Below are 22,727 nucleotides of genomic sequence, written 5' to 3' on the forward strand. Positions count from 1 at the left end.
AGGTAACGCTTTCATGCATCTTCTTCTTCTGTTCTTCTTCCAGCGGAACACAGCGGTTAAAGCAGATCAAACTAGCCTTTAATGACCACAAAGAGGTGCAAAAGACCGGGCGGGAGGGAGGAAAAAAAAAAAAAAAGGCAGAGTCTTCGCTTATTGGTTCTGAAGGGGGGACTCAAGAGGTTGAGAAGAAAGAGGTAGAGATGGAGAGAGGAGACAGAGGGAAATGTGGGCGTCCTGTGCTGCTTTGGCAAGACTGAAAGGTCAGAGATTGAGTATTGTGTAAATCTATCACTACAACGCCGGAAGGCTTAATACACTAGAGCTGGCTGCCACCCTGCTGTTTCTGGCCTTGTCTCCAACTCTAGCCTGTCCAGGTCAACTGTCTCTTCTTTAAGTTTATGGAGACATACTATACAGGTAAATCTCCCGCTTTGTTGAATTTGCACCTTTTGTGCAGGTCTTTGCAGCCTCTTTGCACAGAGTAATAAAATGCACATCAGGTGAATTTGAATAGATGTGATTATGTCTGCTTGAATCTGAAGCCCGGTGCATGCTGGGATATGCTACAGTCTAGTATGACCCAGAATAAGAACTATTAAACCCAAAGATTAGATTTGGTGTTCAGTGGAATATATAGTATGTAGGAAATACAGCTCTTTGCAGCTGAAACATAAACTTGTCAAGGCTCTCTGGTGGCAACATATTTTGCCTTTGTTATCCAACAATTTCTCATTACCTATCAGCTGACATATACAAAGATACCAATATATTCTATCCGCAATAACTTAATGTCGGCTGGCATATCAGCCCAGAATATTTATTGGCCAAGCTGTAGTACAAAACATTTAGCTGGAGGTCCATTTTGTAGAACAAATTGTCATGTTGTTATCTGGGAGGTGTAAGTCCAGTGTTATACTGCTTATCAGACACAAGCAAGCCACATTTTCTCCAGAATGCAAACTGAAGAAAACTTACACTGTATGTATTATTGAATTTGGATGCTATGATTCTCTTCAGGTCTGTATTATTGATTAATCTGCAGATTATTTCCTTCAGTATATAGACAGACAGAAAGACAGATAAATAGATGTACTTATTGATTCCAAATTGGCAAAGTCTTGTGCTATGGCAGCAGGTTGTGTAGGAACATTAATAACACAAGCCATATTCTATAAAATGTATATCTAGAATATTTATAGAAACGCAATAAAAAGAATAAACTAGCGGACCTACAATACACTCAATGCAGTCAAATACATAAGCATAGGGTAAAGTACTACATAGATAGATAGTTTTAATTACTCCTAATAAGTTGGTGCATGAAATGTCCAAAAACGTTTGTATATAACATTTGTGCAATATTGTTTTTGTCCTCTTGTCCTCTGACTTCTTGCTCTCTGTCTTGTTGCTGCTGTAATGTGAATTTCCCCCATTGTGGGATAAATAAAGTCTATCTTAACTTAAAAAGCATGCGAATGATGCCCATCATAATTCCCTAAACCAAGGTTATGTCATCAAAATGCTTTGTTGGACCAATACTCAAAAACCTAAAGACATCCAGTTTAATATCACTTAAAAGCAAGAAAATCAGCAAATTCTCTCAGATGAAAAGTTTGGCATTTTTGTTTGAAGAAAAGCTTTAAGACATAAATACGATTAAAACAGCTGCTATTCAAAAGGCATTCATTGTTTCCAGCAGGTGCATTATGGATCAGTAAGAGCTAGCTTGGCAAATAAAAGAGCAGAAAACTTCTTCAACGGGAAAACGAAAAGAAGACATCACCCTGGTGGACACACTGACGAGTGACTTCTGAGAATAGCAGTGAACAAATGTCACTGCAGCAAAGACGAGACCAAATGAAAAAGAAGAATCACACATTTTCCGCACTGCCATGTCACATGTGACGAACGGTGGATTTCTAATTTTGGAAAGCTTCATTTAAAGGTCAAAACCTTGATTGATGAAGCAAATAAGACAAGAAACTCCTACTTCTACATCACCATACTGTATCTCCCATTTGCTCATCTTTGTATCTTATCTTCCTCTTCTGTCCTTCACCTCTTCTTCTCCCTTTATCTACCTCTCACATCTTTGCTGTCCTCTAATTATTTCACCTGCACTCCTCGTTCTCCTGCACCGCGATCCATCATCTGCTCAACCAGCCCTCAGACCTTTCACACTGTGTCACTGCTCTTAGAGGAAACACAGATTATCCAGCAGAATTTGAATATTCTTCCCATTTATTTGTCTGAGCTTCTGTTTTTCTTAATCTAATCCAGTTATTGAATTTGCATAATGAGTCAAAAAAAAAATGTCGAGAAGCTAAAACATGCTGTTCTGATTAGCTGCTGTGGTTTACTCATGCAATTAAATGATTTTTAAACCACAAATTAGACTGAGGACAAGATAAAGCAGACAAGTTTCATACTTTAATTGGGCTTAGAGGCAGAATTTCTAAACATTTTCTCATTTCAATCAGGTGTTATTGCTGCAATATCTTGAAAAAAATGCAAGAGCTTGTATATATTGAGCGTTAACATTCCAGTAAGTTTTACAGGCAACTAACCAAAGAGACATTTAGGTGCTTTTGCTGCTATCAGACTGTATGATTTATCATCAGCCGAGCAAATGTGAGCTGCATGGTCAATAAAATTCATTAGCTCATGTTTTGTGGACATGAATTGACTTTATGTCTAAAATCAAAAACGGCTGTCAAGCTTAAGAGGCCCTGAGTTTAGAAATTTCACAAATGAAGGGAGGAATCCAATGAAATATACATTTATTTGATCGTAAGTCATCTAGAAAACGCAGTTAGTCTCTGATGATTTGCCCAACTAATTTATGCATCGGCAAGATTGCAAAAGTGGAAGCATCATAGCCGGATGCCATTTTAATTCCTCACAGACGGTATATATTATTAAAGAGTACACGGTAATGCTTGTCTCAGTGATACATTTTTAAGTTTTGACTCGACAATAAATAATAAACCCTCACTTTACGTCAAAAGAGCTCAGGGAAGCGATGCAGTGATGTCTGTCACCTGAGAATCAATAGCATTTAAGAAAATCATTTCTGTCATTGTCATCTCGTCTCCACTCGCGCTGTTAATACCCCCCCGGGTGTTCTGCAGCACGATGAGTGCGCCATGGATTCAAATGTCCACTAATTACCTCATCCTCTCCTACATTTCACTCTCTGATAATAACCTTGTCAGCCTTACTCTGCAGCAGCCAGCGCCGCTTTCTTCAAAGATGCTCATCTTATGCCGCTCAAGCTGTTTGGTGAAATTCGATGCGGCTTTTATGCCGTTTTGAAAACGATGCTTACGTTCACTTCAGCCGAGAGAGAGTGCAGGCTATTGCACTAGTGCATTGCATTAGGAATAGCAATGTCAGGCAGGACTCTGCTCCTGACAGACATATCCCATCAACCGTTGGATGGAAATGATATCCGGTGCAGACATCCATGGCCCCCAGGTGAGGCTGGTATCCTTCAAAAACTTTGGATATCGATTCTTGAACGATACTTTTTTCTGTACCAACTTTGAATCCATTTGAAAAAAAGAAAATCCAGTTACGGCACGATTACTCACTTCAAAGCAGGAAGTCGTTCAAAGACCTGGAAGCAGCAGTTTTTTTCTCTGCACACTTCACTCAACCTGAATAAGTGGACTAAAATGAATAAACTGACTGAGTATCTGTGCAGTCCTGGACCCCAACCCCAATTAAAAAAAAGTTAATAGTATAATATTCAATGTTTGACCTCATCAGCTTCAGTGATTTTTGTAAATATCTGCTTATTCAAACAGAAAAATGCTCCAAAAACACCTGTTTGGGACATTCCACAGGTAAACAGGTGATGATCGGATTTATAAAAATTTGGTTCAGGCATTTTTTTGTACTCAATAGCATTGAAGCAGCCGGTGCCCTAAAAGTATTCATGTCTAGTTGGTGATTCCTCAGCTCTCTTTAGTTGGAACAACCAACAACCAAATGCCTGCAAAGCCTCAGCTGCACTTCGGGTTTTGTGCTAATTAGCAAATGCTGGCGAGCTAACGAACAAAAGTATGATGTTACAGCACATTATCATTGTCATTGTTAGCATGTTGGCATGCTTACGTTAGGATTTAGCTGTGCAGTGTCTGACTACAGCTTAAAGAGAGCTTACTGCAAATCCAATTAACAGCAAATTAAAGGGTTAATAACTAATTTTCATGTAAATATGTATTAAAAAAAGCAGCTGATGTTTGTCTTTCCACATATAGCCATCTAAACACACATTTCCTGAGTCTGTTACCTGTTGTACATCATACACAACTTCACTCAAGAGTCCCTTGGCAGTCATAGACCACACTAATTACATCCACACCTAAGTTATTAATCAGCCTTTGTACCTCCAGGCAAACCTGCAATCGGATCTGTCAATCTAAAGAAGCAGCATCAATCCAAGGGAGATGAAAGTCTGGTGGAAAAGCTAATTAGTGTTAGTAATGGTGAGGGAACTGTGTGTTTGAGCCGTCTTGCACAAGATTTCGTCAGTGCACAGATATCACGGTCTGTTCAGAAAGGGACAATCATATCAAGTCAGCCCGCCCTCCGCTCGGTCTGGTCTTAGCTGGCTGCACCTTCACGCCGCTGGAGGCTGATCAAACAGGTGCTCTGGGACTGTGTGTGAAGCTCCAGAGAATGTCAAGTAAAGGAATCCTGTTAAAGAGAGAAACCTAATCCTCTCGGCCGCTCTCTCCATGCTGTTCGCATCGATAAGGTTTGTTTTCTGCTGTGACATCACTCCTTTTCGAACCAAAGAGAACAATAAACCGCACTGACGCTCACTTGGATAAATAATGTAAAATATGCCTTTAAGATGTTCTCATGCAGGAGCCCTTGCCTGTATTTGAAGGCACGTGCAGAATGAAAGCAGCGCCGGTCAAAATGGATCCAGTGAAGAGACTCTGGTTCCCAACATAATGTGTGTTTAAGTACATTTCGCCCATCTGTTCTGGCTTATACATAAACATACAACAGAGAGATGAAACGATGCAAAACAAAACCTAAAGTCAGAGTCTACAATTTAGCAAATTGATGGCTTTTCAAATCCAAACAGGAGCAGTGGTCACAAGTTCCAACTAAGCTACGGGGATAAGGAGAAAATAAACAATACAAACTGGATGGGTTTGATACTGCTGATGAGCGCGCAGCATACATTACCCACCTGTGTGTCTGTGTTTGCCATCGTGATTGAGCTGCTTCAAAGCTTAAAAGGATAAGTGTGTGTATATTTTTGTTAGTCAAGAAAACCAATGAAAAGTCCAAAATCAACAATGACTGTCTGCTAACGAGTCTGTGTAGCCAAAGCCTAAAAGTTTATTCCTCTGAGCCACAGAGCTCCAAAAACACATCAGTGAGCCACAGCGAAGCGCTGGGTGACATGTTCCTTCATTAGCAGGATCTTAAGTCAAACCCACGTATACCGTCACGGCGCCGTAAATACCCAGAAGCGTTCAAATGTCTGGCTGCCTTTAACCTTTTTTAAAAATGAAAGCATATATTCACCGACCTATTTTTAAAATCCCCATCCACTTAAAAATGGATTTTGCTTATTGTTACTTCACTTGGATGTTTGACCTTCTCTGTGCTGAATAATGAATGTGCAGAGCTTGACACGAGAAGGTTGTTTCCACCTTCATCTGTTGAAAGAGGTACGGTTTTCTGCGTTCGCCTCCAATCTGAGTTAAGACGGGAGAAAAGTGGGAATGATTTATTTTTGTTTTTTGTTTTTTTTGTCAGTGGCCACCAATTAGTTTGGAAGTCAGTCGTGGTCCAATATGCAATTTAGATGAGTGAGACACCAGTGAAGATAGATTTTAAGTTTTGAAACCAACAGTATTTCCATTTTGATAGATTCTGGATTTTTCAATCAGGGAGAAGATGCAGTAACGATGCAGTAATTCTTAACAGGGTGGTTGAATTTATTTTTTGTGGAAAAAAAAAAGATAACAGACACAAATTATTATTCTAGGCGAGTGTTTTCATATGTCTCAAAACATGTCTGGAGGGGACCTTTAAGGATTTACTCGTTCAGCAGGAACAAATGGGCTGAGTGGCACAGATAGGGCAGCAAAGTCGGGAAGTTTTAAGAGACAGACGAACACGTTGTTTGTTTTGCTTTTTTCCTGACATTTGTTCACAATGACAAAGAAACAGAATATTTCCAGCCTTGTCATTTAAAGGTATATTATGCAGGAATTTGTCAGCTACTGTTTGATGTTGGATGCCTGCTGCTGGTACCTGGTTGCTGTTTTTTATAAAGTCCTGACATCCTATTGGCTGAAGGGTATGTACTCATGATAGTCATAAGTGATGATTGAAGGGGTTTACTTTTGTATGAATCTAAGCATTGGTTTTAAGGAAAAGTCCCATTTTATGAAGCTTTTCATCAACCTCCTGTATAACTTTCTACAAAGCACAATAACTTAAAATGACTTGCTGTACGCGGTCAGAAAACAAATGATGGCGATCATTCTGTTTTGAACACAGAGCCTCTTTTCAGCTTCGAAAGGTCTCACAACCTCACATTTTCTGACGGGAATTACTCCAGCCCTCCATCTTCTGTGCTAGCACACCTCTGCAAGATTCCCTTCCCATCCCTCATCTATCAATGTCCCTTCAATCAGCTGCTCCCTCCTCTCCTCAGCAACTTGTTTCAGAACATGCTGATCCAAGGACAGGTAATGAGGCACGAGCAGACCACGGGTCACTCCGGCGATCGAGCTGTGGGAGGTGAAAAGCCTCCCGGTTTCTAACAACGTGTCCCCCCGATTGACCTGTGACCAGTCTGTTATAATCTCCGAAAGCTTTGGCTCACCTCACGGCTCACCTGGCAGAGCAATCCTCTTTCTCTTTCACTCTGCCCTCTACTAATCCCTCTCTCTTTCCCCCACCTCTAATCTCACTTCCTCCCAACCCCCCCATGCTTTTCTCACTCTCATCCTACACATCCATTCAATCCATCCCTGCAATTCAATTTCATTTGCTATATTAGCATGGGACGAGAAATGCTTATCTTGCCAAAACATGTATATAAGAAATAAATGGAAAAAACATAAAACAACAGGCCATAAATATGAGTAAGGATTAAAGTTGGTAAGCCGTCAAATTTACTTGCAGCCAAAGTAAGTTTTGCAACAAAGGATTCATATTCACAAAGCCATATGTGCCACAAGAGCAGGATATAAGTCCCTTGGCTGTAATAAACAATGTTATTTTTTATATTCAGCTTCATCAGATACACAATCAATATGCAAATGACTTTTTTTAGGAAGCTAATTCTGCCAAAAACTCAACATGCTGATCTAAGTCTAGTTTTATCTTGGAACGAGCCCCCTGTCTCTCCACGCGCTGTGCCAGGCAGGCTTTTAATGCACTTCACCACCTCCACTCGCATATCAGTGCACGCACACGTACACACACACACACACACACACAGGGGTGCAAACAATATGCTTCAAAGCCCCCTAGCTGGCTACCAAATGCCAACTGTCTGCCTAATAAATACAAACACAAATGCATTAACGCACACGTAATGACATGCAGCCACTTCCCGCGCACATTTCACTGGAATCCTCCCACATTTACACATTCGTTAAACAAGCCACGGATCCATGTGTCAGACTGCGCGCTTGCTCAAATCCACCTCATTGTTTACTGGCTGTGCTGTACGGGGTGTAATCCTTTATGCCCCATGTATAATTTTATTTCATTTTGACTGCCTCTGTGTTTGCACTCTGGCTCTTTATCATCCCTCATACAGTCTTTACCTCGGGCCAAATCCCCCCACCTGTGCGATCACGTCCAGTCCCACTGCACTTTGCTGCCCTTGCAGATGGGGGGCTGGAGAGAGGAGAGACTACAGGTATGAGCTTTGAAATGGTAAGAAGCTCTGTTTATAGTGCAACACAGATGAAAGTGAGCTGTGAGAAGATGCACAAGGCCAAGGGGGGGGAGGTGGCAGGAGGACGTGTATGTGGAAGGGGAAGGGAGAGGGGGGGTGGCTCGTTTCGGCTGCCAGCGCCTCACCTACTGTACGCTGCTGCCGCTCTTACCTGGAAGGATTTACTCTCTCTGTCTACTTGCCTCCTTCTACTTATCTGTCTTTCTCTATCGCTCCTTTGATCAAGGATAAAAAAAATATGAAACAAGTTCACATCAAGGTGATGATGAGAGGTAAAAAATGCATGGACATCCAAAGAGGAATTTGTAAACGACTTTGTTCAGCACAAATCCATATTCCCCACATTTCATACCTACGTCATTCTGCATGAGAGCGCGTACCGATGTGCGTTATGCATCTGCGAGAAGCATGAAGCAGAGCACTGTGGCCTCCTTCTCTTCACTTACGCTGCTACATTATGTTGCACTGCACTGCCCGATTTCGCCATCGGGATCTTTAAAGTTTCATCATACTCCAACTTATTAGGTATCCTCAGTAACAACAACACTGTGGAAAAGTCCCTCCATAGTGCTTTTTGGTGTATGTATTGATTCTAATGAGCCAAAAGGTAAAGTATCAGAAAATTTCCAAAGTTTTAAAGAAGGATTTCAAGATTTGTTTTCATTGCTTTGGGCTTTTTAATATATATATATATATATATATATATTTAATTTGACTTCTGATTTAGTTAAAATGCACCATTGCACAACACAGACACTTAAAGTTGCATATGTATGTAAAGTTTTGGCCATGAAGAGTGTTTAAATTCAACTGAATTTAAAGTACTTTAAACTGTTATTAAGAAACTCAGAATAAATCCCAACTCACCTGGTCCAGACAGCTGGGCTGGGCCGGCACCATGACATCAAAGCGCTGCTCAGAGCAAACACTGAAGGGAAGCTGGGGGGGGGGAATAAAAGCTTAACATGAGGAAAAAGCCTGAAAGCGAAGAAAAAGCAAGTTGTGTGTGGAGAAAACATGAATAATGGATAGCAAGTGGAAATCATGCAGATGAGAACAAATAGCAGACTCCCAATAAGAGCTGCATTAAAACAGACATTATGAGGCACATGACTGGAGAGGAATTTAGTGGATGCGGTGGCACATACACACACAGTAATGTCCACCAAACAGAGGTATCATCTCCTGATGTGTTTGACAGGAACGAGACGAGGGCAGAGCACCGGATTTGAGGAGCAGAGGCTGCGAGCAACAGAAAGGCAAGCAGAGCATGTCAAATCACCCTTATGTGGGACAAAATCATGATGTCACCACAGACTAATCTGGCAGCCGCAAACCGCAATTGGTCTTTTGGCAAAACAAGGGTCAGTGGCAGATGGGTAGAGGCTGGAACTGTGGAAGTAGCTGCTGGCCACACAAACACAGTGACTGAAACGCTAACCTCATTTACACCAGTTTCTGTTTGGCTCCCGAGGGCTCAACCTAAGTTCTGAGCCCAAGTAAATTTAGGACAGGCCAGGGGAGACCGTGGCTTCAATGGCTCTGGTCACTGGAGGGTCGCTTACAGCTGTCGCAGTGTGAGCATCGAGCGTTAAAAATGCACTTTTGCTGCAGAACTCGAGAATATTGCAAGAATGTAAGTGCAAGAAAAAAGTTCTTTGGTGCAGAGACAGAACACAACCTGCAGAGAACGGCCAGCTCGAAGGAGACTCTTTCTTATTTTGTCCTCCTGCTGACTTCATAATCTTTTCGATTTTGCCAATAAACTGGACGATTCTTCAAGCACTAAAACACTTTCCTGGCTTCTTTCTGAATAAGTGACGAACACTGTGACAGGAAAAAATGTTTGCAGTCAAGCTGTGCTGGTGAGTCACAACAACTGTTACAGTTTCAGAATAAGACAACTGCTCCGGAAAAAGGACAGACATTATGAGACGAAACTTGTCTGCTAAAGTTTTGAAACTGTGATGCAAAGTGTGAAGTTTTTTTTGTTTTTTTTTTGGGGCAGCCAAAAAGACCTTGAGAACACATTAGTGACTATTTCAAAGAAGCAGCAGTAAACATATCAATTTATTTCAGTTCTGTTTCATTTGGTTAATGTTAAATACTTTTGTACGCTAGTTAGGATTGATGAAGACCAATTTAACAGCGAAATAAATGGATAAATAAAGTCAATAGATGAGTTATAACTTGGATCTGCTTGACTGGGCTTAATTTTCAGTCTTGAAGAACGAAAAGAAAGAAAGAAATCTGGAATTTTGGTAAAGGCCAAATTGATTTTGAGGTTTCAATCTCAGAGCTTTTGATGACTTTGAGCCATTTATGACCCGTATGTGAATCTGTGACCTCAGCTTCTTGACTCTGGACTTGATCGCTTCATTCATTTTTCTGTTGCAAGATGCCAAAGATGCGGTGTTAATAGGTACTTGATGCTCCAAACTGCAAGGCAAGGGAGCAAACACCAAAATAAACTATTCAACTTATGACACTTCTGCTTTGAGACCCAGGACACGCTGTTTTCTCTTACTTGGAAGAAGAAGCTGCACCCAGATATAAACAGTATGTAACTCAGTGGAGCCAAGGCCAAACTACCCTGAAAACAGTCTCCGCAGTCTTTATTTTCCTTTGGTCCAACAGTGCAACCCTTTTTGGTGATTAAAGATGAAGAGTTTTTACAACGATGTTTACCTTCACATTGCTTTGCCTTCATAGCTACTTAGTTGTGCTGGTGGGATGTAACACAGTAAATAACACAGTAGATTTACTCATGATGTTTCTAATTCACTTATTTTCAGAGACAAATACTGTGCTTTTCACTCCACTACATTTGTCTGACAGCTGGAACGACAACATCCATCCATCCATTATCTATACCGCCTATCCCTTTCGGGGTTGCGGGGGGCTGGAGCCTATCCCAGCTACAATGGGCGAGAGGCGGGGTACACCCTGAGCCGGTCGCCAGCCGATTGCAGGGCCACATGCAAAGACAGACAAACATTCACACTCACACTCACACCTACGGACAATTTAGAGTCATCAATTAACCTAATGAGCATGTTTTTGGTCTGTGGGAGGAAGCCGGAGTACCCGGAGAGAACCCACGCATGCACGGGAAGAACATGCAAACTTCACACAGAAAGGCCCCACCTGACCCGGGGATCGAACCGGCAACCTTCTTGCTGTGAGGCACCCGCACTACCTGCTGCGCCACCGTGCAGCGGAACGACAACATATGAAGCAATATTATAGATTATACAGAAGACTATTATAAATCATCGACATAGACCTAAACTACCCAACACTGTGCGAAGCAGTTAAAAATCCACTTTAAAGGACCGCTGTGTAGGATTTAGAGGCATCTAGTGGTGATGCTGCAGAATGCAACCAAGTGACCCCCCTCACCTCAACCCTCCATTTTCAAGTGTGTTGGAGAATCTTTGGTGGCTGCTAAAAACATGAAAAGCCCTTGCTAGAGGCAGTGTTTGGTTTGTCCATTCTGGGCTACTGTAGAAACATGGCGGCACAACATGGCGGACTCTGCAGTTCCTGTATGGAGCTACAGTATCATTCCTTTTGAGTGATGTTTATGTCTACCTGTTGGTCCAATATTAATCTCTTTTCGCTCTTTGTTTGGTCTCTTCCACCTCCACAGGACAATATCTAGCTCTTTAGCAACTAAATGCTCAACTTTGTTCATCACCTGGTCATAAACTGTCACTTTGTTTGCACTTTGGTGCTGAGCAGGTATTAACGGAGAGGGAACCACAACAGTGAAGCTGTGATCCAGAAAGCTAAACAATGAGCTGAAACTCACTCTGAAGCCCATTTCACGCTGTTCATTGTTATCATAAAAATGCCAATCACAGCCACTTAAAGTAAGATTTTACTTTTGTACAGAGTGCTTTTACGAAATACTTTTTCCACCACTGCTCTGGTTTAGACACCGTTGTCTCTTGTCTGATGCTGCATTCAGGTGCATTAATCGAAAGAACACTCAGCACCAGATCTTTTGTGCTCGCAAAGCTAATCACTGGTCAACAAACACAACAAAGATGTAATCTGAGGAACAAGCCCAGCGCTACGTGAACAGAGCGGCCAAAATAAGCTGCTTTGCCACTATGAAGTATAAGGCAATATGGGCTAAAATTAACTGCAGCTTTGGGCTTCATCTTTGCACCTGCTGATCCACTTGTATGTCTGTTACACAATGTCTGGCCCCAAGACCAGGCAATAACATGGTGGCACAGATGTTGTAATCTTAATCCTGTTGCAGTGATTGCGAAACTCATGTGTTACAAAGTCTCTGGCTGATGTCACTTTATCGCTTTCTTCCACATTTTTTTGTACAACATTCTCGGTTATTTTTTTTTTTTGTAATGATAAAGAAAGATGTATTTGGGTGTATTGTAGAATAAGTCTGCATCAGTCCATGGTGCCTAATTGAGATTAATGTGGAATTCAGAGATAAATTCCCTAATAGGATCTTCCACCATGTGATACTGTGAACTGATTTGAATACAAGGAAGCGTTAGTTTTAGAATATAAAGATGGATTTTTCTGAGCGGGAAACAACTGCTGCTTTCTTTCACCGACTGCTCTGTAAATAACATCTGTAAGAAACGTTTTAAGCAGCCACTTTAAATTCTGCTGCAGTAACACAGGTAGCAACAGTGGACTGTGCTGAGTGCCTCAACCCTGTATGATGAAAGCATGCATCATACAGTCAACTTCCCCTCCTTGGCTGCCAGAGGACAATCTACCCCACACCCCAAAAACATGAGAAAAATCGTTACATAACGCTGAAGTTGAGATCTATCAGGGGAGGTGGGGCGGTGGGTGGGGGGGATCCTCAATATTTAACACCTCTCATCCTGCATTCACTTTGACTCAGACCGAGGAATAACCTTCTGATCTCCCCCATCAAAGCTCACTCGGTCACCTGACATCTCCCTCTATTGCCGAATCTAATCGGCTCTGATTGGCTTATGAAAATCCTAATCATTGAAAATTACTTTTAATGCGACGCCGGTATGTGTGGGGTCTGAATAACTTTAAAATGACGAGCAAGCGCAGGAGGGTTTTTCTGTGCCTACTTGATTTGAAGTAGCTGTGCGCAGTCACTCTCTATAGATGTGGTTTTGAAAGCTAATGAGACAGAGCAGACTCCTCTCCTCTGCAGGGAAGGGGGCAGCCAAATCCCCGAAGGAAAAACACTACAATATTCCTATTATATTCCTACAGGGACAAAGCAGGCCTATAGACTGTATATGGCACTTCAGCTGTGACTTTACAGTGCACTTGCATCTATTTCTTCATCTTCTATGGCTTCATGTATTATGTAATGCTCCTATACTGACTTAGACTATGTCTGAGTCAGTTGATAGTGAATTAGTGACCTTCTCCCTGTTCAGTTTCATCCTCTACATCTATAATATTAGCATATGATAGCCACTTAGAATGCGTGCATGCACTCTGCTGTGATCTTACGACCTTATTTTACATGACAGCATTTTAATGTCTGCATAGATATGTCTAACATACAGAATATATTCCCTGCCTTGTGCTTTGTTTCTATTCAACAGTGGGAAATTCATCATATATGTTTCTGTTATTTATATTTTCAGCCACCCTACAGCAGCATGGCTCTATGGATGGCAAAGCCGGTCGGTCAGTGCACCGCTTTGGTCAGGACTGAAAAACCTCTGCAACTATTAAATGGATTTCTATGAACAGGCATTCACTGTCCCCAGAGGATGGACCCTACTGGTTTTGGAGATCCCCTGACTTTTCATCTAGCGCCACCTTGAGGTTGACATTTGATGGATGGATGGATTTCCGTTAAATTTAGTATATCCACGCTGCCCAGAGGATGGATCTTAATGATTCTTTGACTTTCATCTAGTGTCACCAGCAGGTCAAAGTTTCCACTTATCCGGTGAAATATCTGTTAGGTGGACTGGCACAACATTTTGTACAGACAGTGGTGGTTCACCGTAGATGAATCCTAATGACTTTGGTGATCCCCTGACTTTCTCAGTGATATTTATGAGGTTGACCTTTGCGGTTGTGAGTGGAATTCCTCAGTGACTATTGGCTTGTCATGAAATATGGTCCACATATTTATGTCTCCCTCAGAATGATGTGCAATCACTTTGGTCATCCTCTGAGTTTACATCTAGTGCCACCATCAGGTCAAAATGTCAATTTGTCCAATGCTTTTGTTTATGTTCAAATACCTGCAAGACTAATGACACTGCCATCAGCCTCAGCTCTACTTTGTGTGCTCTGCTCACTAATGGTAGCACTTTACCACCAACTTATGTAGCATTAATCAGCAGTATATAAACATGTAAGAAATTGCTTACATTGCAACACATTATGATGTGGAAGCACAGATAAGGGCATTTTTAAGGCACAGTAATTGACAACAATTACAGGTTCTCTTAGGAAGACATAATTTCAGCTGCATTTTACTATACTGTCATTCATCATCTGTTTATGCACAAGCTTCACTCCCACAGGAGTCTCAGTTGTTAAGAAATACATTAGCAGTGCTTTGACTACAGTACATTATAGTATGTTATAAACCATTTATGAAATGTTTACATACTACTTGTAAAGGTTAAATATAGGGGTTTAAAGCAAAGCGTTGTCCAATTTCGCAAATGTTGACATGCTAATGTGCTAAAATAAGAGGGTGAACATAGTAAACATTACACCTGCTCAATATCAGCCTGGTAAAATTGTCATTGTGAGCATGCTAGCATGTGTTAGCTCAGAAACATTAGCATTACTGTGCAGTACGGTACACTTACTCAGGTTTGATCTTATGACCTTCTCATGCATAGTAGGATTTTGATGTTTATCATATAGTATCACATGATATATTCTCATTGTCTTGTGCTTTGCCTCCTCAACAGTAGATTTTGTGATTTGGTAAAGCCTGAATGAACTGATTATACTTTTTGATTTCCTATCGCATCACTTTAACAACAACAATGATAATAAACTTTATTTGGTTAGCACCTTTCATACAAGAAATGCAGCTCAAAGTGCTTTGCAGAGTGAAGATGAAAACAGGGATAAAAAATTAATGTTGAATAAGATGGAGAATAAAACCCACTTGATAGCATTTAATATTGATGTTCCAGTACATATTATGTGAGTTTAAAGTGGCCTGACTCTACATTATGGTATTTTGATCCGTCACAATGTCACTCATTTTTATAATCTTGCCATCCGGGTTCCGCTGTGACACTTAAATTGATGGCACCCATCCCAAATTAATTATCGCATTAGTGCTTTTCTTTCATGACTAATCCTTCTGTCGTTGTTCTTCACTCCCATTTACCGCAGAATATTCTGTGGAAAAACTGTTGTTCTGTCAAAAACAAAAGACAAATATGCAACAAAATGACAGGGCAGGAGGCGGCCGAAACAGATGGTTGTTCCCTCTACATAAGTAAATTGACCATAAATTCAATTCAATTCCCCACAGTGTGCGTGAGAGAGAGAGAGAGAGAGAGAGAGAGAGAGAGAGAGAGAGAGAGAGAGAATGTACCTCTGTCTTCATCTTATAGCTTGCATGCAGCAGTGACATAATTTTTTGGCACAGTCGCATTGAATTAAGTCGAATTGAATGTTTCTTTATCGCATCACTGCCAATAAAGCTAATGCTAAATGATTTCTGTTTCACTATTGGCAGTCATTTGCTCGCGTCTATTGTAGCTTGTATAGGATTCTGGAGGCTATTGGTTTCCCTCTTGTCACTCCGGCATATTTGAATTGAATAGTGATTGATAGAGCGAGGAGAATAGGAAAGAGAGAGAGAGGGAGAGAGAGAGGGAGGGAGGGAGAGGGAGATGTGGTCGAGCCTATCCGGCAGAGAAGCCTCAGCAGTTACACTTGCCAAAGCGGCTCCGCGCAGCCAGCAGGCTCCACTCCGGTTCACATTTAGATTTGACATCACAATTGTGAACATCTCTCGCGCTGTCCGCGTGGTGTTGGGCCACGCGGCCGGGAATGGGATTTGCTTTGACTGTAACTTAAGGGCGGCAGCAGTTTGTTGGACCGGCGTTTTCGGCGCCTCCTCGCAGCGGATTTACAAAGCCTCTCCTGAGCCCGCAATGAGATTCAGCACCCCGGAGAGAGACTGAGCGGTTCAGCACCCTGGACAGAGACTCCAGTCCAGAGGAGGTAAGAGAGCAGCTTCTTTTTACATGTTAGTCGACAAAAAAAGGAGCCGACAAGGGGGTGGGGGGGTGGGGGGCGGCACTCTTCCTATTCAACAATATGTTGAACGTGTTACGACTTGTCTCTGCGCTGCTTCGGAGAGAGGCGAGCCAGACATTACAAATGGGAATAGTCGAGGTTGGAATCCAGTTTTATTTTGTAAAGCAGTTCTGCTGAGTTTTTTCTATCCTGTGAGTTCAGAGGAAATTTCCCCCCGGTGCTGCCACTTTCTACCGCTCTAGTTTGAGACTCTTTCCGCCGCTCTTCTCGGTGTTAAACCGGCGCATTTTGGCGCTCTGCAGCAGCTCCTGGTGAATTCGAGTGATGTGGCAAAGGAGGCTAAAGTCGGACCCCGAACATTGCTTTTATTCTCTCGTGGCTAACGCCGCGCTGCCGCTCGGCTCGCTCTCGTCAGTTTTATTGAAGGCGGCTGTTTGTTTTGAAGAGTCAGCGCGTGCCCAGGCAGCAGCGGCTCGTGCCTCCGGTCCGCGCGGAAAATCAGCCCATCCATGTTCAGAGATGTTCAGAGGCTCCCACCACCACCACCACCCACCACCCAACACACACACACACACACACACACACACACACACACACACACACACACACACACACACACACCACCCCCCAACGGCACGCAGCCAGCAGCGCGCAGTCACTGAGCAAATATATAACCCTCACGACCCCCGCGCTTTCTCACCACGCCAATATTTCAGACTGACTGATAATGAGCACGAGACGGGCGCTCCTCCCTTTTAACCTATATGCTTTCATTATGTAACATTTGAATGCTGCCAAACCAGCTGATTTACTATGAGTCTGCTTTTTTTTGTTGTTGTTTTTTGCTCAATGGCACTTCAACAGGAAACATGGCTGCAGCATGGACCCTAATTATGGGTTCTTCTGGCACCCATTCAACCAAGAGAGTCCACAAGTTGATCTTGCCAGCTCATCCATGATCATGCTTGTTGTTGATAAATATCAATAGGCATTTGACAAAATACTTGATCAACCACATAACAACATCTTGGTAACCATAAGTCAAAAGATGAGCTGAAATGATCAGTTGATTAATCATTAGTCGCTTGAAAATGAATAGGCAGCTAGCTGCTCCACCTTATCAATTGTGGATATTTGCTGCTTTTTGTGATATGTGACTATGGTTGGATGTTTTCTGATATTTCACACACCAAACGTTTCATCGGTTAATGGAGAATATAATCAGCATATTAGTGGTTGGAACCACAGTCATAACATGAATGTCTCAAGTCAAGTGTTGGTAAATACTGTCACGTTCAAGGACTTATTTATTTGACACCCTTGTAATCCCAGCAGCATATTAGCGGCTGCTGGGATTAAACATGTGACCTTTTGGTTACCACACGGGTGCTTGGAATTGATGGGGACCACCCAGGGCTTCCGGCTTCTCGTTCGCTCCTGCTTGCTGCAGCTCTTTAGCACAAAGAAATTTATTCTGAAAAAGTAAAAGGAAGAAAAATGCCCATGTCAGGCCTGCTTTGAATAAGAGGTGACCCCCATGCTTTTTGCCTGCGGCGCTCTAACAAGGCTCCGATAGCCCTTAACACACACTCGCGTGCACGTAAGCATAAACACACACACACACACCCCGACTGTGTAAACCCACAGTGATGTAATCCACGGTTTTTAAAGCCTTGATTTTAATGATGTTCATTAGGATTTTGATTGCGCTAAATGTGTGATAACCATCGGCTCGGTGCTAAGTGTGTCTGATATGTCGTCCTCATACTGTGAGTGACAAGAATTTAGTGGGAGGAAGCAAGAAGTGTGAATCATGGCAGATATGTTGCCACAGGGCTCCACTCCAGTGTCCTTGTAAGAAAGAAAGCACATTTTGATATGCAAGTTTTGCCTCTGGGTTATTAAACTCTGGGCGCTACTGTATAGAAATTGCTGCTCTATATCATGGGGATGATGAAATAAATGCAAATTAATCTTTCATGCTCAATTTATTATCCAATAAACAGACTATGAATTTGAATTTGAATAGTGGCTCTACAGAGGGCAGGCCACACAATTGCCTGCCTCCCTAAACTGCCTTTGTCTAGTTAGAAATGAAACTCCCAGGGTTGGAGGGCGGGTAAGACACTGAATTCAGGGCATTTATCCGGGGGCGTTTCTCCGCCATAAAAGCAAGGCCAGACAAACAGTCATTCGCCACCCAGAGGGCAGCCTCTTAACCGGTGCACTGTCTCAAACTGTGCCTCGTTGAAAACATAGTACGGCACACATCCTTAGGGTCAGCAGTTACGAGCCCTCGTTGGCATCCGGGGGGCTGATGGGTTCTGCTGTGGACTTTTTGCATTACACAGATTGCAGTTGCTTTTCATGAGCGTGATTTTTTACGCGCTCATTGCACGGCGGCTCATGTTACCGCATGCCTGGAAATCCATTTATGGGTCTCTTAAAATTCAGGCCTCTGCCAGAAACGCAATTAAATTCAATATTGCCATAACCACATGACGGGCTGGTGTGAAGGCCTGAGAGCGGGACGAGGTGGTGAACGCCCACTCGCCATCCTCACTCCACAACCCCCCCTCCAAGTCATCCCCAGGCCTCTGAAAAACCCTTCCCCCACTTCCCCCCGTGCCGTGAATTGTGGTCAATTTGAATGATCAACCGAAGACAATCTGGGAGGCAATGGCTGTCACAGAGAATATTAGGCCGCAATGAGCCGCACCAATAAAAAATCTGTGTGTCTGGAATAGTCAATGTGATTTTTCCCTCCCCTGTGTGTTTCTACAGCTCTCTTTGGCACAGATGGAAACTACAGAAATGAGACTACTCGGTCTTTGCTATGCTTGGCTCTACTCTGGGCAAGGTTGTGCCATGCTACGCTAAGCTGTGTGGTTTTGTGCTGTGCTTCGCTCTATGTCATTAGCTGAAACACAGCTGTGGTTGCATCTGACGCAGTAAGCACTCAGCTCATCTCATCGGTTCTCAGCCACTGGTTTTCCACTTCAGAATCACTGTGCTTCGGAGGGCTATAATCTCACTGACATAATGGCATCCACTCCAATCAATAGCCAAATGGCATGGTGAATCAATAGTGACCATACTGTACAATAACGTGGCCTGGGAGTGGCAGAGGGGAAAGCAGCCTGCAGCCATCACATGTTTAACTCTGGAAACTCTTTGAAAATACACTCCTTAATTATGGATCAAAAATACCAACCTTGTTAACGAGCCATGTATTATGGATTGCTGCATGATCTATGCTAATGTAAGCACAGCAGTTGAAAAAAAAAAACCTGGCACCACTTTGCTTGCTTCTCTCCCTCTAATCACTACGCATGCAAATACCCACACAGAGTCTATGCACCCAGAAGCACAAAAATAAAGCCAAACTAAGACATAAAACTCTGCATACTTAACAGCAAACATGCATACTCTTCCTAGATGAGAATGGCAATACATTTCTAAAATTTTTAATCCTTTTTAAACTCCCACCTCCCTCAGCTCCTCCTTGACACACTTTTGCACCAACCAGAGGTTTTCCAAATCAAGCAAGAAAGTAGCGTTCACAACCTATTCAATTAACGGTTTGTTGTCTTTCCCTGAGGAGCCATAAAATTCATTGGCTTTTTAAGTGTTAATCAAGCTTTTATCCAAGCCCAGCTAAAAGAACTCTAATATTAAACAGTCATTTTATATGTAATAAGGCAGCAGTGTTGCAGTTTTATCTGAGAGAAAACAGCTACAGTGTTTCACATCCTAGAATAAAGGCCCTTAAATTATCCAGCTGTTTGAAAGGCTCTGTCTGCAGCATCCTGAGAGATAATAACGCACAGCAAAAAGGCATAATGGTTTTGGCAAGAATACAAATTGGAGAGGTAACTAGGTAAGGGTCACAGCAGAGCTCAGTAACTGCTGTTATTCCAACAGAGAAGCAAACTGAGCTGAACGGATGATAAGAAGTTTACTGTCAGTACAATACTTCAACATGGTAAGAGCCGATGTGTGATTGGATCGAGCTTTAAAGTCCTCCTCCACTCAAAAATGTGTAGGGTGATGTACGTGCAGAGTCTGACACTTGAAGGCTGTTTTCACATTCATTGCTGAAAGAGTCAATTTTCTCTGTGCTAATTGAAAACCTGACTTTAAGGGACGAACATCACAAATAGTTTGGAAGCCAATCTCGGTCCAATATTCGACATTCACAAGCGTGATGAGGAAACCTGAAGCCTCCGGTGCTCATGCTCTGAGGCTGGACTTCACAGTGACGTAGGAGACATCTTGTGTCTGGAAGTTATACTTGTGGAATGAAAAATATTTGCATTTTCACATATTCTGGGATTTTTAATGAGGGAGAAGAAGCAGCAGGATTTTAATGCGGTGATTATCGTTTTTTTCCGCAAAACCATGCCAGACAGACATGAGACACTGTTTATGTGTGCCTTACTACATATGTGGTGGGGATGTTTAAAAAATTTGTGCTGCAAGAGCAACACTGAACATTTAGAAATCAAAGACTTGAAATCTGTTGCTGGAGGAGAAAACAAACGTGCAGATTTGGATGGATGGATGGATTTTGACCAATCACTGTCAGTGTTGAGTAAGACGGGTGTGTGTTATGGTATCATAATATTCTGCACCATCTGCATGGTGGTAAAAGATTTTTTCCTTATCACTGTTTTGACTGCGGGTATTTTCTTGCCGCTAGCTCAGCTAATTTGCTACAGTGGAAGATGGTTGACAAGAAATAAAATAAAAAAAGAGACTCGTAGCAGGAGCAGAATGCGAAGCCTCTTCCTGGCCTGCATACATGCAGAAATGTTTGGCACGTCATTACCACAAAGTCACCAGACAGTCTCACACAGACCCATCCTCACGTACACCCACACAGCCACAGCCACCCACCCACACTTCCACACATTGACAACCATGCTTTAAACAGAGCGTGGCTTTGCGGGTATATAGCGGTGAAATATTGGAGCCATTGCAGCCCTCCAGGCATGCAGTTATCAGGGATACAGAACTGATGGGAAATCAATCTGCTCAAGTGGAGTGACCTGGCCTTTGGTGAAGACAGGAGTCTTGTCTTTTCCAGATGTACACCTTGACATCTGCAGCTCATTGTTCTAACCACTGAACCACAACATGCATGCATTGAATCTATCTATCTACCTATCTATCATCACTTGTGGTTGGGATTCATATAAAGGTCAATCTTAATTGCAGGTCACATGCTTATGCACCATTCTGATCCGCCCATCCTCGCTTTCCACTTTGCTACATACAGGGCAGGGCCCACCACTTCCTACATCAGCTCTGAACGATGGTGTTGGTGTGACATATTGAATTGTGACGGTGTCAGCTTCTCATGGTCATGCTAAGAGTGATTGTCCTCTCTTTCCTCATGATGCTGGGACATGCAAAGTGTCTGACAGTAGATTCTGACCAGTAAAATTTATTCAGCAGAATTTTATTGTTGGAGAGCTACATTTTGTACCATTAAGATCAAAGACTTCTCCACACTGCCAGGAGGAGAAAAATGGTGGCTAAACGCGGAATCTGACAGAGGCCTATAAGTCCTGGAAGATGACATTTTCTAACTTAAACCAGCGTGTTGGATAAAAAATATCCAACACGTTACTTTTTCCATTAGCCGGAAGATGTTGCTGAGTGAAATGTGTTGCGCTCGTCAATAAAACATCCTTGATTATATTTTTATGTGTTTCAACCACAAACACTTTGGGTTATTTTTTTTCTGGTTACGTGTTGATGTTGCAAATTACCAGCACTTCAAACACTGAAGAGCTGGTCCTCTTTTTCGAGTGTTACTTTTTTAATTGGGAAAATGGATAATGTTCATGCAGGAAGTTGTTTAGGAAGGCACTGATAAGTCAGGTTGTTTTGTTGTTTAGGTTTCAGAACTTGTTTATCTATCTATCTATCTATGTACCGTATCTATCTATCTACTTTTGTGCTTGTTCAGCTCAGTGTTAAGTGGGCGATGCAGTGTGAAGGCAAACAGCAAACAGATCTGTTACATCTCTATGTCAACCTCATATCTAATTCATGCACTTTACTGTTGCTCTGCAGCTGTGTGTATGTGCTATGAGGTGCAATGGCAGCAGCTTTGGCCAAAGCTGAATCACACGCAAAAATGAACAGGGCAAAGGAATGCTCTGTAGCTGGAGGCTCTAGACGATTTGAACGTCCATAAACATTAATAAGCCATATCATCCCACAGAGACCGCTTCCTTTATAATGATTTTAAGTAGGAATGTAAACCCATTTCCATGGAGAGTTCTCAATGGCTCCATCTTGACGGGAGGCAGGGACAGGAAGTGTGTGTCTGTGCTCCATTTGCATTTTCACATTTTACTGGAGCTCTTACAGGAAACCGCTTAGAACGAGCGTAACCTTACCGGCTTAAACGCCTGGGCTGCCAGTGTAACAAGCATCCACATTAATCTGTCAGCATGCGTGCTCGGTTGGGAATCTGTATGTGCACATACGTTCTTCCATGCACAGCGAGGGTGTCACAGTAGCGCTTCTG

At 42.4% G+C, this 22,727-nt stretch overlaps 1 protein-coding gene across 1 annotated transcript in view; it reads left to right on the plus strand.

Annotated features, from left to right (window-relative positions):
* Nucleotides 1-15,845: 15,845 nt before the first annotated feature.
* tmem121ab (transmembrane protein 121Ab) overlaps nt 15,846-22,727 on the plus strand; it is a 40,142-nt gene continuing 33,260 nt past the window's right edge. The window contains exon 1 of the mRNA XM_070987421.1: nt 15,846-16,147. The gene's annotated coding sequence lies outside the window, so the exon portion shown is untranslated. The remainder of the gene's footprint in view (nt 16,148-22,727) is intronic.

Source organism: Chaetodon trifascialis, chromosome 19 (genome assembly GCF_039877785.1).
Source record: "Chaetodon trifascialis isolate fChaTrf1 chromosome 19, fChaTrf1.hap1, whole genome shotgun sequence".
Classification (NCBI taxonomy): Eukaryota; Metazoa; Chordata; class Actinopteri; order Chaetodontiformes; family Chaetodontidae; genus Chaetodon; species Chaetodon trifascialis.